At 42.6% G+C, this 15,543-nt stretch overlaps 1 protein-coding gene across 5 annotated transcripts in view; it reads left to right on the top strand.

Annotated features, from left to right (window-relative positions):
* The first annotated feature begins 3,910 nt into the window (after window positions 1-3,910).
* RASGEF1C (RasGEF domain family member 1C) overlaps window positions 3,911-15,543 on the top strand; it is a 215,118-nt gene continuing 203,485 nt past the window's right edge. The window contains exon 1 of one of the 5 annotated variants that reach the window (XM_056811713.1): window positions 3,911-4,461. The gene's annotated coding sequence lies outside the window, so the exon portion shown is untranslated. The remainder of the gene's footprint in view (window positions 4,462-15,543) is intronic. The other 4 variants (XM_016428285.2, XM_007474170.3, XM_056811714.1 and 1 more) reach the window with 4 other exon arrangements.

Genomic DNA, 15,543 nt, shown 5'->3' with positions numbered 1-15,543 from the left:
TACACAAACTTATTTATCTATTTAGTGCCATACCCATGGAACTCCCAAAATATTTCTTTACTGATTTAGAAAAAACCATAACAAAGTTCATTTGGAATAACAAAAGATCAAGGATATCCAGGGAAATAATGAAAAAAAAAATACAAATTATGGGGGCCTTGCAGTCCCAGACCTTAAACTATATTACAAAGCAGCAGTCATCAAAACAATTTGGTACTGGATAAGAGACAGAAAGGAAGATCAGTGGAATAGACTGGGGGCAAGCGACCTCAGCAAGACAGTATACGATAAACCCAAAGATTCTAGCTTTTGGGACAAAAATCCGCTATTTGATAAAAACTGCTGGGAAAATTGGAAGACAGTGTGGGAGAGATTAGGAATAGATCAACACCTCACACCCTACACCAAGGTAAATTCAAAATGGGTGAGTGACTTAACCATAAAGAAGGAAACCATAAGTAAATTGGGTAAACAGAGAATAGTATACATGTCAGACCTTTGGGAGGGGAAAGACTTTAAAACCAAGCAAGACATAGAAAGAGTCACAAAATGTAAAATAAATAATCTTGACTACATCAAATTAAAAAGCTAGTGTACAAACAAAACCAATGTAACTAAAATCAGAAGGGAAACAACAAATTGGGAAAAAATCTTCATAAAAACCTCTGACAAAGGTTTAATTACTCAAATTTATAAAGAGCTAAATCAATTGTACAAAAATCCAAGCCATTCTCCAATTGATAAATGGGCAAGGGACATGGATAGGCAGTTCTCAGATAAAGAAATCAAAACTATTAATAAGCACATGAAGAAGTGTTCTAAATCTCTTATAATCAGAGAGATGCAAATCAAAACAACTCTGAGGTATCACCTCACACCTAGCAGATTGGCTAACATAACAGCAAAGGAAAGTAATGAATGCTGGAGGGGATGTGGCAAAGTGGGGACATTAATTCATTGCTGGTGGAGTTGTGAATTGATCCAACCATTCTGGAGGGCAATTTGGAACTATGCCCAAAGGGCGACAAAAGTATATCTACCCTTTGATCCAGCCATAGCACTGCTGTGTCTGTACCCCAAGGAGATAATGGACAAAAAGACTTGTACAAAAATATTCATAGCTGGGCTCTTTGTGGTGGCCAAAAATTGGAAAATGAGGGGATGCCCTTCAATTGGGGAATGGCTGAACAAATTGTGGTATATGTTGGTGATGGAATACTATTGTGCAAAAAGGAATAATAAAGTGGAGGAATTCCATGGAGACTGGAACGACCTCCAGGAAGTGATGCAGAGTGAAAGGAGCAGAACCAGGAGAACATTGTACACAGAGACTGATACACTGTGGTATAATCGAACGTAATGGACTTCTCCATTAGTGGCGGTGTAATGTCCCTGAACAATCTGCAGGGATCTAGGAGAAAAAACACTATTCATAAGCAGAGGACAAACTGTGGGAGTAGAAACACTGAGGAAAAGCAACTGCCCAACTACAGTGGTTGAGGGGACATGACAGAGGAGAGACTCTAAACAAACAGTCTAATGCAAATACTAACAACATGACAATGGGTTCGAATCAAGAACACATGTGATTCCCAGTGGAATCAGGCGTCAGCTATGGGGGGTGTGGGGGGGGGGAAGAAAATGATCTTTGTCTTTAATGAATAATGCTTGAAAATGATCAAATAAAATATTATTCAAAAAAAAAAAGAATAAGATTTTGAAGTCTGGAGAGAGGAGATGAATTGCCAGTGTCATCCAGCTAATTAGTGGTGGAGTTGGGGTTATAATTCATTTCTCCTTACTTCTGGCCCTGGGTTTTCCACACTGGCACAAGCTGACCACTTGCCCAGTCCTGGCACTATAGAAGTAGGTGTAGCTCAGTCAAAGAGCGCCTTCTTACAGAGAAGGAACTGACTCCAAGGTAGGTAACTGATAACTGATGCACCTTGTGGGTATACTAAGACTCTTCCCTGGGCCCAGTGTTCCCTGCCCCCCAGTGGTGAAGAGCAAATCCATAACTAGGGTGGGAAGGCCAGGTCTTTGTCCCAGGGTGATGAATTTAGGGACCTTCACATTTAGAGGATGCAGACAGTACCTGTTGTTTCAGTAGCATAGCTTTAGCATGGTTAATTAATGAAAATAGGAAGTTACCAGATGGAGGATGGGATAAATTCCTTCTCTGTCCCACTCTGTTCCATTCTATCTCTCTTTCTCTCTTCATATGACCTCTATTTCACTTCACTAGGCAGCACTCTGCCCCACTCCTTCAACTGAGGATGTCCTTGCCCTGGGCACAATTCGAACTTCCCCTATGGGCTGGGAGCAATTTTCTAGCAGTCATATGATAGTTTGGTTGCACTAATCCAATCTCAGCTTCCCCAGGAAAGTCTTCTGTGGTATGTAGCCCTGAACTAATAAAACAAGTTACCAGGATAGAGGCTGGACTTGTCACCTGGCAACTTGGTTCTAGTCCTACCTTTATTATTAACTAGCTAGGTCTCCTTGTTTGGATCACTTAGCCTGAGTGAAGAACTCTGAGCTTCATTTTCCCAGAAAACCAAGCTCCAACATGCTAGAGAGCTAATGGGCATGTCAACATGGAATCTAGAAACCCCAAACTTGTAGCCTAGTAAGATCTGATGAACCCCAAGTTTTAGGACTTGTTTGTAAGTTGGAGACCCCAAAGCTTGTACTTGTTTCCTGTTTCCCTGAGAATCTACCCTGAAGGGAATCTCAGGCTAGCAGTTTCAGACTGAATAAAGACAATCCTCTTGAGGTGGAGGCCCAAGCGGAGTGACTCTTCTTGTCTTCAGAAGCCTCTTCCAGTATATCACACCCTCCTTCCCCAAACTCGGGACCTTCAGCTTTAGAGACTGACTGGCTGCCTACAGAGTTAAAGAGTCTCTTGGCTTGGGCTTAGTCCCCAGTATTGTCATTTACCTTAGGGTCCATTACTCAGTCTGAAACTGCTAGCCTGAGATTCCCTTCAGGGTGAATTCTCACAAGAACAAGGAACAAGTACAAGCTTTGGGGTCTCCAACTTACAAACTAGTCCTAAAACTTGGGGTTCATCAGATGTAACTAGTTTGTTTGGGGGGCTTCTAGATTCCACGTTGGCAGACATCAACTCTTCTCATCTGCTGCTTGGTCCTGTCATTGGTTCCTGACTTTCCCCTAATTTCCTCCTTTTTATTCAGCAGCTTCTGAGATCCCTCTGGGATTTTATGGACCTCCAGGCCAAAGGGTCCTCTGGACAGTCTAACTATTCCCCTCCTCCCCCACCCCAACCCCATTATTGATCTGGACTTTCCAAGGTTAGGACTAACTCCCTGAGCTGGGGAGAGAAAAAGTCTAATGAACAGAACTACTGGAACTCTGTTGCTGGAGGTCAGTGGGAGGGAAGCAAGTAAGGAAACCCCCAGTTCCAGCCCTCCCCCCCCCCCCCCCCCCCCGCAAATCACCCAGGGTCTAGGTTCCTATTCTCCATTCAACTAAGATCAAGTGACTGCAATATTCAGAACATCGTGTTAGGCGCTGGGGGGAAGGGACATCATTGAAATAAGACAATGTTCCTGCCTTCATTGAGTCTGCCTAGGCAACTGTGGGGAATAAGGCACCAGGTACACCAATTGCTAAAATGCACAGTTCAATTATAGGTGTTTGGGAGGGGCAGGTGAGTGCTGAGCTGGGAAAGGTCCTTTCCTACTGTGAGCTTCGGGCCCAGCCTGCTAGTGGAGGCTCCATTCGAGTGGGGAAGGAATTCAGCAAGAAAAGGAGAGGACTTTCTAGACAGAAGGAAGCATGGCCACAGGGGGTGCGGTAGGTGCAGGGTGGGGCAGGAGGGAGAGGACACTGTTGTTGGGAGGACGAAGAGTTCGGTCTGGGTAGAGTGGCGTGTAGAGTTCGTGGAGGGGAGTAAGAGGAGATACTTTGGAAGGATAGAGTACTGCGGGATGGGGAAGGATCCGGATTGTCAGGTCCCTCCCATCACCCCTAGATGCTATGCATGCGAAAGATAATGCTTATCACCCTCGGCTCGGGCCGGCATACCGTATCCTGGTCTTATTCCATGCATCTCCGCCCCCCACCCCCTTCAGTCCCCTCCACCCAATTTTTAGTGTACTGAGCGGCCGCCAGGCGGCGCCTAGGTCTATACCGGGGCGCACCGACTTGACTTGGGGCGGGCTGGGAGGGGCAGCGGCAGCTTCTTAGCCGGCGGCTGCGGAGGCAGGAGCTGCAGTGGGTCCCCGGCTTTTACCGTGTGCACCCTGCCTGGCGCCCCGCCCGCCCAAGCTGCTAGAAGACCTTCCCTCGCCAGTCTCCGTGCCCCAGGCGACCTGCTCGCACCCTGCGCTGCTAGGTTCGTTCCGTCCAGAACCAGGCTGTGCCCGGGAAGGTATAAGAGAGGATATGGCTGTGCCCCCTGGCAAGAGCTCGGGAACCCTGCGCGCCTAGCAGCGGGTGAGTAGCAGTCCCTGGAAGCTGCGGCACTAGCAAGAAGAGGCGGGGTCGTATTTTGGGGACCAGCGAGTGTGTGTGTGTGTGTGTGTGTGTGTGTGTGTGTGTGTGTGTGTGTGTATGAGTGCTTGTGTGTATTGTGTGTTTGCGCGCGCTTGTGTGTCCGCCCCGCTGGCGTCCAGGAGCTGAGCGCACCTGGTCCTTGAAACCCCCTCCCTTCATCCCTAGCCCCAAGGCTTCTGGGGAAGCTGGTCCCTGAGCCTGAGAGTAAGATGTCCCCATGCACATCCAGACGTCTCCATGTGTTTGTGAGGCTGGGTGTGCGTGTCTGGGTGTGCGTGTGTGCCCTCAAGTCCTCGCGATTCCACTTGCCTGTGAATGCCTGTACCTTTGCATCTCCGTGTGTGTGTGTGCGTGCGTGTGTGCGCGCTCGCTCCTGTTTCTGTGGGTCTCTGGCCCTCTGGGGGTCTGCACGTACCTGCGTGTTGCTTCATGCCCATATGACTTCTCTATATATCTCGGTATACCTCCATGTGAATGTGGCTCAGTGTCCGTAATGTGTGTGCTTCTCTGGGTATGTGCTTGTGTGCCCATGGGTTTCTGGATGTGTCTGTGTATCCGGGATGCCTTTTCTGTTGTTCCATTTCCTGGAAAAGGTACACTGCTCTCCCTGACTTGGGAAGGTGAAGATGCCCTGCAGAACCTTTAAGCATCTCAGGAATACCACGTTTGTGACTAGCGATTCTCCCAGTGGGATGGAAGGGTGGCCGGTGTGTGTTTAAATAAGCAAATACTTAAAGGTCAGACTGTTCCATTCAGGCGGCAGAAAGTGAAAAGTACATAAATTACTACATTTGGAGTTAGGGACCCTGGATACTGGCCCTACCACCAAGTAACTGTGTGACCTTGGACAACTCCCTTTTCTTGCTTCAGATACCTCCTCTGTAAAATGTTTCTTTCATATCATGATCTGTCACTTTCATCTCTTATGGGTGAATTTTTAAGACCTAGTCTGCTGGGGAGAGCTGAGATTCTGAGACATTCCCCAGCCATCCAACCTTGGAAGGTGAAGGGAAGAGGCAGGGCAGGGCAGGATAAGTGATTTTTTGCTCTTCAGGAGGGGGCTTTTCCCATCCTGAGCTATAGCTGCAGGATAAAGTTGGGGGAAAGGCCTTGTAACACTAAAGTCCTGCTGGGGACGATTTGCTCTTTGGTTTCTGGGTTTCATGAGATGATCTTTGTGGATTAGATTTTCATAAAGTCAGCCCTCCACCTCAGTGGTCCTGAGATTCCAGTGGGGACCTGCCAGGCTGGTTAGAGCTGTTGCTGTTGTGTTTCCACTTTATTTAGATGTGGCTAGTCTGGGATAAGAGAACATATGAGCCAGATGGGGCCTTGAGTTTTGCATAGCCCAGGACCCTCTTCTAGAGAAGGAAACTGAAGCCCTGAAAGTTAAGTGACTTGTTCAAGGCTATATAGGTAGTGAGTGGCAAATGAGGATTTAAACCCATACAATGAGTACCCTTGCCACTACTGTTTCACCAGGAGATTTTCACAAAGTAATCCCAGGTGCTAATGCTTCTGAAATTCCAAAGGGGAACTGATCCCCTAAATGCATCCCCAATATTACCTTTCAGTGAAAGTATGGAATTCTAGGATGTCTGAGCTAACTAGGACCTCAAAGGTGACCCAGTCCTACTCAATCATTTTATCAGTGAGGCCCACTGACTTTCTCAAGGTCACACAGTCAGCTAGTGATAGAGCCAGGACTGTGTGGGCTCTGATCAGTCACAGGCCTTACTCCCTCTGAGGAAATGGGAATATCCTCTGTTTCATTGTGATTCTCCAACTTTCCATCTAGAGAGCAAGACAGATGTCACCTAGAGCAAGCCGTGGTGGGGAGTTCGAGAGCTAGGGAGGTGAAGGAGCCCATCCTCTCTGCATGTGTGTGCCAGCAGCTGCATCACTGCACCTGTGCATGCTCTGTCTTTGCCAGAGACAGCTCTGCTCTCAGCAGGCAGATTCTGCCGAAAACTCCAGTCAAAGGGGGCAGATAAATAATTCACCCTCCGACATTTGTCTTCAGCTGAAGAGGGAGTTTCCAGTGCCAATTCCCAGTTTTACTTTGAAATAAACTAGCTTCATGTGGCTCTAGGGCTTGTCAAGATGCTCAGAACAGAAAGGTATTTTCTTACCAAACTTTACAGAAATAACTCTCCAACACCCCTCCTTTTAAAAAATTACTTTTTAAGCTTATAAAAATAACAATCCCATTTACATAGCCCTGTGAGCTTCCCTTGGGTTAGGCTCCTTGTGAGCTTTGTAGATGATATTCCTTTTAAGCCTCACTCCTGGAGGCAGCTTGGAATGGTAGATTTGCTTTAGGAGGCCTTGTGTTCAAGTCCTGCCTCTTATACTCACTGGCTGTGTGACCCTGGATGAATCACCTAGCAGATGTTGGTCTGCTCTGGTAGAAGGAGTTTCCCTTTACCAACAAAATTATAGGTCTAGTATTTTTAAAATCTGACAATACTAGTATTACAGAATATGATAATAGATTCCAAATAGATCATAGATTTAAAAACTGGAAGGGACTTTAGATGTCATTTAGTTCAATCTCTTCACTTACAGTTGAGAAAACTGAGGCACAGAATATTTAAATAACTTATCCAAGATCACACAACCAGCAGATATTGAGGACAGACTTGAACCTAACTCATCTGATTTCAAATGTAGATTTTTTTCCCACTACTACCCCTATACTCTAGGGAACCTACAAGACAAAGCAGCCAAAAACCTAAGCCCTCCTGGGGAGCTGGGCTGGTCATTTATCAGGGTGCCAAAGCACACTGCCCAATAATCTGGAAGTATATTATGTGCCTAACCCATGATGAAAAAAAATATGTATACACACATTTATAAATGATAGGATTACTATGTGACCTTGGGTAAGTCACTTAATTTTCCTGGGCCTTGGTTTCCCCATGTGTAAAATGAAGTTGTACTCTAAGGTCCATAAATTTGTGATTCTTTCATACTTTCCTGAGAATACTAGAAATCCCCTGAAGGAATGAGTTGAATGTTCCATCATTATTGGGTCAGCTGTGGTAGGTATCAATAAGTATGGAATTCTGAGTGTACTTTTTTTTAAAGCTTTTACCTTCTGTCTTAGTAACAACTCTAAGAGAAAGGAGAAAGGTTAGGCAATTAGGGTTCAAAGACTTGCCCAGGGCCACACATCCAGGAAGTGTCTGAGGTCAAATTTGAACCCATCACTTGGCATTCTATCCACTGAGCCAATAGCTGCCCTTCTAAGTATACTTCTTAGTAGTAACCTTGGCTGGATCCTATAGTTGATTTCTGCTATTAACAGTCCAATTTTGGTCACTCTGGCTATGAGAGATGTACCAAAACTGGGTCAGAGAAAGGTGCTCCCAAGGGGCTAGATAAATGGCATGGCCCACAGGCGTAGAGGCAAACAAGAACAAGGAGAACGTTTTGTCCTTGAACTTAGGGAAGCTCTCTCTACTTGGTGACCTCCAGGTTTTCTTCCACTCCAACTCTATGATCTGTCTGCAATTTATTGATTTATAACTCATACCTTCTGTCTATGACTCGGTTCCATGACAGAAGAGTGGTAAGGGCTAGGTAGTTGAGGTTGAGTTACTTGCCCAGGGCCACATAGCTAGGACCTCTCACCTCCAGGCCTGGCTCTATCCACTGAACCACCCAGCTGCCCCTGAGAACTATTTTTATAATACCCCTTGTACCTTCCTCTTAGGGAGATTTCACCCTGCTTAGCCTGCCCCTTAGCATGCTTTTTTTAGAAATGTGGGTGCCCACACACCCTCAGTTAATAAGCTGATATTGACCATGGCCAATTTTCTGGGCCTGCTGCTTGAGCAGGAGTTTCTCCAGCCCTGGATCCAGAGGGACACAAAGATCTAGAATCCTTATTCCATAGGCATATTCTGACCAGCAGCAAAGATCACAGTGACAGGCGGATTTAATTATCCCCTATCAGTCTGTCGCAGATATAATTGACCTTGCTGTCTGATAGAGAGAATAAGAAGCATCTCCTTTTTATGAAGGGGAGACTTGAACTGAACCACTTTGGCTGGGCCTCTGGGTTTGCTCTTGTGGAAGCTGTTGGGTTGGAAGGATTAAGAGAACATTTGTAATGTTTAAGCTCTACTTTTTTCCCCTCCAAATGTCCATGTCACTGCATTTGTGTGCACTGAAAATAACTGGTTATTTTCTTCTTTTCCTCCTTAAAAAAACCTTACCTTCTGTCTTAGCATCAATATTGGGTTGTGGTTCTGTGGCAGAACTGCAGTAAGAGCTCAGCAGTGGGAGTTAAATGACTTACTCAGGGTCATATGAGTAGGAAGTATTGAGGGCCAGTTTTGAACCCATCTCTAGGCTTGGCTCTCAGTCCACTGAACATCCTAGTTGCCCCCTAACTGGTTCTTTTCAGAGTCAGAGAGCAATCCAATCTCAGAGTTAGAAAATGCCTCTGAGGTCATTTTGTTCTAGTCAAGCAGGAATCCCATCCATGGCATGCTGGACACATTATCATCCAGCTTCTGTCTGATGGTCTTAAGTAATGAGGAGCTCACGACTTTCTGAGATGGCCCTTTACATTTCTGCATAGTTCTGACTGTTAGGAAATCGTTCCTTGTGATAATCTGAAATTAGCCTCTTAGGTCTCTACTGTGCCTCCCCTCAATCTTCCCAATAAGGCTAAGCAGAATAACTCTAACCCCTCTTCCTTATGACAACCCTTTCTTTAGATACTTGAAGGTGACTTTATGTCCCCTCAAATCTCTTCTCAAGACAAAGAAAAATCCCCTGTTCCTTCAGTTGATATCTGTGTGACCTGGTTCTGATCTTATCTTTTAGTTGTCCCTCTCTAGACTTACCCCAGTTTTTTATGTCATTTAGAAAATGTGGCCTAGAGAAATGAATGAGTGACCAGGGCAAGGAAGGAGGGGGGGGCTATTACCTTCCTTATCCTGCGTATTGTCAATCTATTAATATAGACCAAATAAGTCACCTTAGCTTTTTGAACTACTGACCTATACTCCTTGCTCATTTTGAGCTTGTGACCTACTAGAACTTCTGGCTCTTTTTCATACAGACTCATCTAGCCCTACTTCCCCCATTTTATACTGCTAGTGGTTGCTTTTTTAAAGAACCAAATGATTATTTATTTGTCTAGTGGTTGATCTTTTGAGCCCAAGTGTAAACCTTTGCATTTATCCTAGGGTTAGAGTTTCTTTAAATACTCTCAAAGTATTTTCAGATTGCTTCTCTTCTTTTAGCACAAAGCAATATGGTATCATGACAAAAATACCTACACTTGGAGTCAGAAGACAGCTTGAAGCCATGGTCCTGACAGGTACTGATAGGGTCCAGGTCTTGGGCAAATCACTTAATTTCCTTGAGTGTCAGGTGCTTCAAACTCTTCCTTGGGATTAATCATACTCACATTCTCTCTGAGGGGTTATAAGGAAAATGCTTGTTGAAACATTTATTAAGTACCTAGCTAGTACCTACTAGGCTCTGGAGGTACAAAGACAAAGGTGACATAACTCTCACTCTCAAAGGAGCTTATTATTATATTCAGGGTCATAAGATACAAATACAAAGTACAAAGAAAATGATACTTTGGTAGGAGAAATGATATAAGCTTAGGAGTATCAAGCAAGGCCTTATGAGCTAAGCATAATATCATAGGAAGAAATTAGTTACTATTCTTATTTTTATAAATATTGTTATTGTTTAGTCACTTCAGGCATGGCTAACTTCATGACCTTATTTGGGGTATCTTTTTTATCTATTTTTTTAGATTTCTCCCCAATCACATATAAAAAGTTTCCAACATTAAAAAAAAAACTGAGTCTCAAATTCTCTCCATTCCTCTTTCCTCTCAGCATCCTGAGATGAAATCAGTCTGATATCAATTTTACCTGTGCAGTCATGTATATAAAACATTTTTCCTTTTGTGGTAGGAAACTCAAACAAAATATTTAAGAAAGTAAAAAAAGAAATTAGCTTTCATCTGGATTCAGACTCCACCAGTTCTTTCTCTGAAAGAAGATGGCATTTTTTTTTTATCATGAATCCTTTTGGTATTGTTTTCGATCACTGTATTGCTGAGAATAACAAAGTTATTCACAGTTGTTGATAGTATGGTATTGCTGCCACTGTGTACAATGTTCTGGTTCTGCTTATTTCACTCTGCTTCAATTGACGTAAGTCTTTACAGGTTTTTCTTTTTGCTTTTTTTCATAGCATTCATATACATACGTATCATACATATTGTTTCATATAATCACATTTACATACACATCATATTAATAATATATATCATATCATATCATAAGCAGCTTACCTCCCCACACTCTTTCTGCGTAAATTCCTTCTATCATCTTTACTATTAAGAGTAATTTTTTCTTTCCATGTAGACATATAAACATTTTGACCTTCATGAGTCCCTTAAATTTTCTCTTTCTTATTACCTTTTTGGGCTTCTTTTGTGTATTGTGTTTGGACTTCAAATTTTTTTTGTTTAGGTCTGGCTTATTCCTCAGGAATGCTTGGAAATATTTTATCTTATTGAATGTCCATTTTTTTCCCCTGAAAGAATATACTCAGTTTTGCTGCATAGGTGACTCTGGATAGTAAACCCAAATCTTTTACCTTCCTGAATATCGCATTTCATGCCTTTTGATCCTTTAGTGTAGAAGCTACCAGATCCTGTGTGATCCTGATTGTACTTCCATGATATTTGAATGGTTTCTTTCTGACTGCTTGAAGAATTCTCTCCTTAGCTTGGTGGTTCTTGAATTTAGCTATTACATTCCTAGAAATTGTCATTTGAGGATTTCTTTCTGGAGGCAATCTGTGAATTCTTTCAATTTCAATTTTATTTTCTTGTTCAAGGATTACTGGGCAGTTTTCTTTGATAATTTCTTATAGTATGATGTCCATGGTTTTCTTTTGATCATGGCTTTCAGGTAGCTTATAATTCTCATATTGTCTCTCCTAGATCTATTTTCTAGGTCAGTTGATTTTAGATATTTCATGTTTTCCTCTGTTTTCTCATTCCTTTGATTCTGCTTTATTGTTTCTTGGTTTCTCATGAAATCATTAGTTTTTAGATGTTCAATTCTGATTTTTAAGACTTGATTTTCCTCTGTCAGTTTTTGGTTCTCCTTTTTCAATTGATCTGTTTCTTCTTGTATCACTTTAATTTCTCCTTGCATCACTTTCATTTTTCTTTTCCACTTTTCCTCTCTTAATTTGTTTTTTAAGGTTTTTTTGTGCTCTTCCAGAATCTGTGTTCAATCCATGTTTTTCTTTTAGACTTTGCACATGTTTCCTTTGCTTTCACTGTCCCCTTCTGTGCCTATACCCTGCTTTTTGTCTTCATAAAAACTCTTTGGAGTTAGGTGCTCATTTTCCCTATCTAATTATAGGTGGTCTTGGGGGATGATGTAATGGTATGAGGACTGAGAGCTCTGAGAGCCCCCTGCCCCTTCTGATTTAATTGACCCTTGAGATACTGATTGTTTAAAGTCTTGACTCAGGCTTACATGTAAGCTTTTGATCTCACTCTGATCTTGACCAGGTCAGGGCTGGTCAAGACTCTAGCCCTAGGCTTAGGCTCAAGCTTTTGCTCTTACTGTGTACTTGATCTAATCAGGTACACCCTTGATTGCTCTGTCTTGGGGCTCCACCCTGAACTTTAAGCAAAAAGATCAGTACTTTGTACTTAGTATTATCAATCACTCCAAACTGTGTACTGTGTCTTTATCCCAAGCCCAGACTAGAATTCCTTACTTTTCCCTGGGCCCATACTTATCTGCTCCCTAGAGCCCAGATTGCCCTGGGATGTGACTCTGGACTTCTCCACAGGCTTGAAATTTCAAGGGCTGTGGGTTGACTTGTACCACTATTTGCTCAGGCAGGATCTCACAATTTGGATGTTGGCGTGGGCTTAGGTTCCAAACCTGAGATAGCAGATGTGGGGTGGAGGGTGAGGGAGGGGCTTGCTCTTCCTTCCTTGCTACAGTCTCTTGCTGGCTCTGCCTTCCTCTCATCCCAGTGCCCCAGATGTTTTCTGCCCACCTTTTGGGTTTTTCTTTTCTTGAAAGTTGTTTCACTCTGTCTCCTTGTTGGTTCTTTCACTCCCATATTTGTTTTGTGGAAATGTTTTAATCTTGGTTGGAGAGGATTCTTGTGGTGGCACAGAGCTGCTCTGGATTACTTCTCCATCTTGGCTCTACCCATTTCCAAGTTTATCTGAGCTCCTCCTGCTTGTCATTTCTTAAAGCAGAATAGTATTCCATTACAATCAAATGCTATTACTTATTTAGCCATTCCCATTTGGGATTTCTTGATAAAGATACTGGAGTGGTTTGCCATTTCTTTCTCCAGGTCATTTTTTCAGATGGAAAACTGAGGCAAACAAGGTTAAGTGACTTGCTCAAGGTCATACAGAAGTGTCTGAGGTCAGATTTGGATTCAGATGAATCTTCCAGAATTCAAGGCCAATACTCTTATATACTGTACCACCTGGATGTCCACCTTACATTTTTTATAAACATATATAAATATGTAAAACTTCTTTTTATATTTCTATTTGATAGTATTAAAACAATTCCTCTACTCAAAACTTTTTAATGTCCCTAAATGGACTCTTAAGGAAGGTTCAGACTTTTTAGCTGAGTATCCAAGACCTTGAATCATCTGATATTACCCTAAGTATTCAGCCCTATTTTATAATATTTCTCTTTACATCATCTATATTCTAGTCAAGCTGGATTACTTGTTTTCCACATATGTGCCTTGTATTTTCCTGCCTCTTTGCTTTTTTCCTATGCCCAGTGTTCCTTGCCCTCACTTCCACTTGTTAAATCCCTAAGTATCCTGTCTTACCTTCATCATTGAGCAGCTAAATGTTGATTTCCATTTCTTTGTGATCTAAATAAACCCAAAATTATACCTATTCTCTAAAGCCCTTTCTGCTGTAGGGAGGTTTGGACCTTCCTTTGAGAACCATGGGACTTTATCACAGACTCTCAGTGTTGGGACTTACAAAGTCATCTAGTGCCACCCCTACCTGCATGAGAATCCCTTCTTCAGGAGTACAAATGGTGTCCCAACCTTCTCATGAAGATCCGTGATGATAAGAACCTCACTTCCTGTTTAGATAGTTTCTTTTATATAGTGATCCTATCAGCTTCTTTACAACTTCTCCCCAGTGCATCCAGTTTAATTCAGTTCATCTTGTGCATTTATTTGATACCAGTTATGTACTGAGAAACTCTTTAGGACTGTAAGTTGCAAAGCAGATACTGACTGGCATCTGTAGAAGATGTTTCCTCACTGGTCAGTTGGCAAATAATTTTTAAGCATCAGCTATGTACCCGCCATTGTGCTAAGTACTGAGGATACAAAAAGAGACAAAAGACAGTCCCTGTCCTCAAGGAGCTCCTGCTCTAATAGGAGAAATGCAAACAAGAGATGCAAGCAACTATATACCAATAATATTCAGGATAAATTGACAGATGGAAGGCACTAAAAATGACAGGGTTCAGGAAAGACTTCCTATAGCAGGTAGGATTTTACCTGGGACTTGAAATTAGGAAAGTCGTGTGTAGGGATGAGGAAGAAGAGCATTCTAGGCATGGAGGATGCCACTGAAAATGCACAGAGTTGGAAGATGAAGAAGTTTGTTTGAGCAACAGCAAGGAAGTCAGTGCCATTGGATCCAAAGTATGTGGGGAAATGTAAGATGTAAGAAGACTGGAAAGGGTTGGGGTTGGGGAGAGTGGAAAGGAGAGGAGATGAAGCACAGATTACAAAAGGCTTTGAATGCCAAACAGAGGATTTTATATTTGATCTAGGATGTGATAGAGTTTTACTGGAGTTGATTGAGTAGGGGTGTATGACACGAACAGACTTGCATTTTAAGAAAATTATTTTGACAGCTGAGTGGAGGATAGAATGGAATGATAAGAGACTTGTGGCAAAAAGACCAACCGGTAGGCTATTACAATGATCCACATGTGAAATGATGAATAACTGTACCAGGCTGGTAGCAGTATAGGTGAGAAAGTGGTAAATGCAAGGCATCTTAAAAAGGTAAAATTGATGAACCTTGGCAACAGATTGGATATGTTGAGAGAGAATGAGGATTCAAGGATGGTTCCTAGAGTGTGAGCCTGTGGGACTGGGAAAATGGTGGTACCCTCAATGATAACAGGGGCATTAGGAAGAGGTAAGAGTTTTTGAGAGAGAAAATAATGAGTTCAGTTTTGAACATGTTAATTTTAATATGTCTATAGTTTAAGGTGGTCATTAGTTGGAGATGCAAGACCCACACAGATCAACAGAGAGGTTAAAGTTGGATAAGTAGATTGGAGAATCATTAGTATAGATTTGCTCATAGAATCCATTGTTGCTGAAGAGATCAATAGGTGAAGTAGTATGGCAGGAGAAGAGGGCCCAGGTGACAGCCCTTGAGCACATCCATGGCTAATGGACACAATTTGGATGAAGAGCCAGCAAAAATGGCTGAAAAGAAGTGATCTTATAAATAGAAGGGGAACTATGATAGAATAGTATCAAAAACTTAGAAGAGAGTATCAAGAAGGGTATATATTGGTGGGACTGCAGAGAGGTCAAAAAGGATGAAAACTGAGAAGAAGCCATTATATTTGAAATTTCAGAGTTTGTTAGAAACTTCTGAGAGCAATTTTCAGTTGAATGATGAAGTCAGAAATTAGACTGCAGAGAATTAAGAGAATGAAAGGAAACAAATTCAAAGCACCTACTGTAGATGCTTTTTTCAAGGAGTCTAACCAGGCAAGGGGAGAGGGAAGGGCCCACCTCTCGGGCATAGATCAAGTGAAGATTTTTTTGAGGGTGGGGTGAGTGGAGTATGTTGATAGGCAGGAAGCAGCACATTTGGAAGATAAGTAAGAGAGTGGGGGTGACAGAAAGGGCAATCTACCAGAAGAGACAAGATGGAATGAGATCTCCAGGAATTCCTATAACATAGATCTGGTCCAA

Source organism: Monodelphis domestica, chromosome 1 (assembly GCF_027887165.1).
Source record: "Monodelphis domestica isolate mMonDom1 chromosome 1, mMonDom1.pri, whole genome shotgun sequence".
Lineage (NCBI taxonomy): Eukaryota > Metazoa > Chordata > Mammalia > Didelphimorphia > Didelphidae > Monodelphis > Monodelphis domestica.
This window is presented reverse-complemented; position numbering and strand designations above follow the sequence as displayed.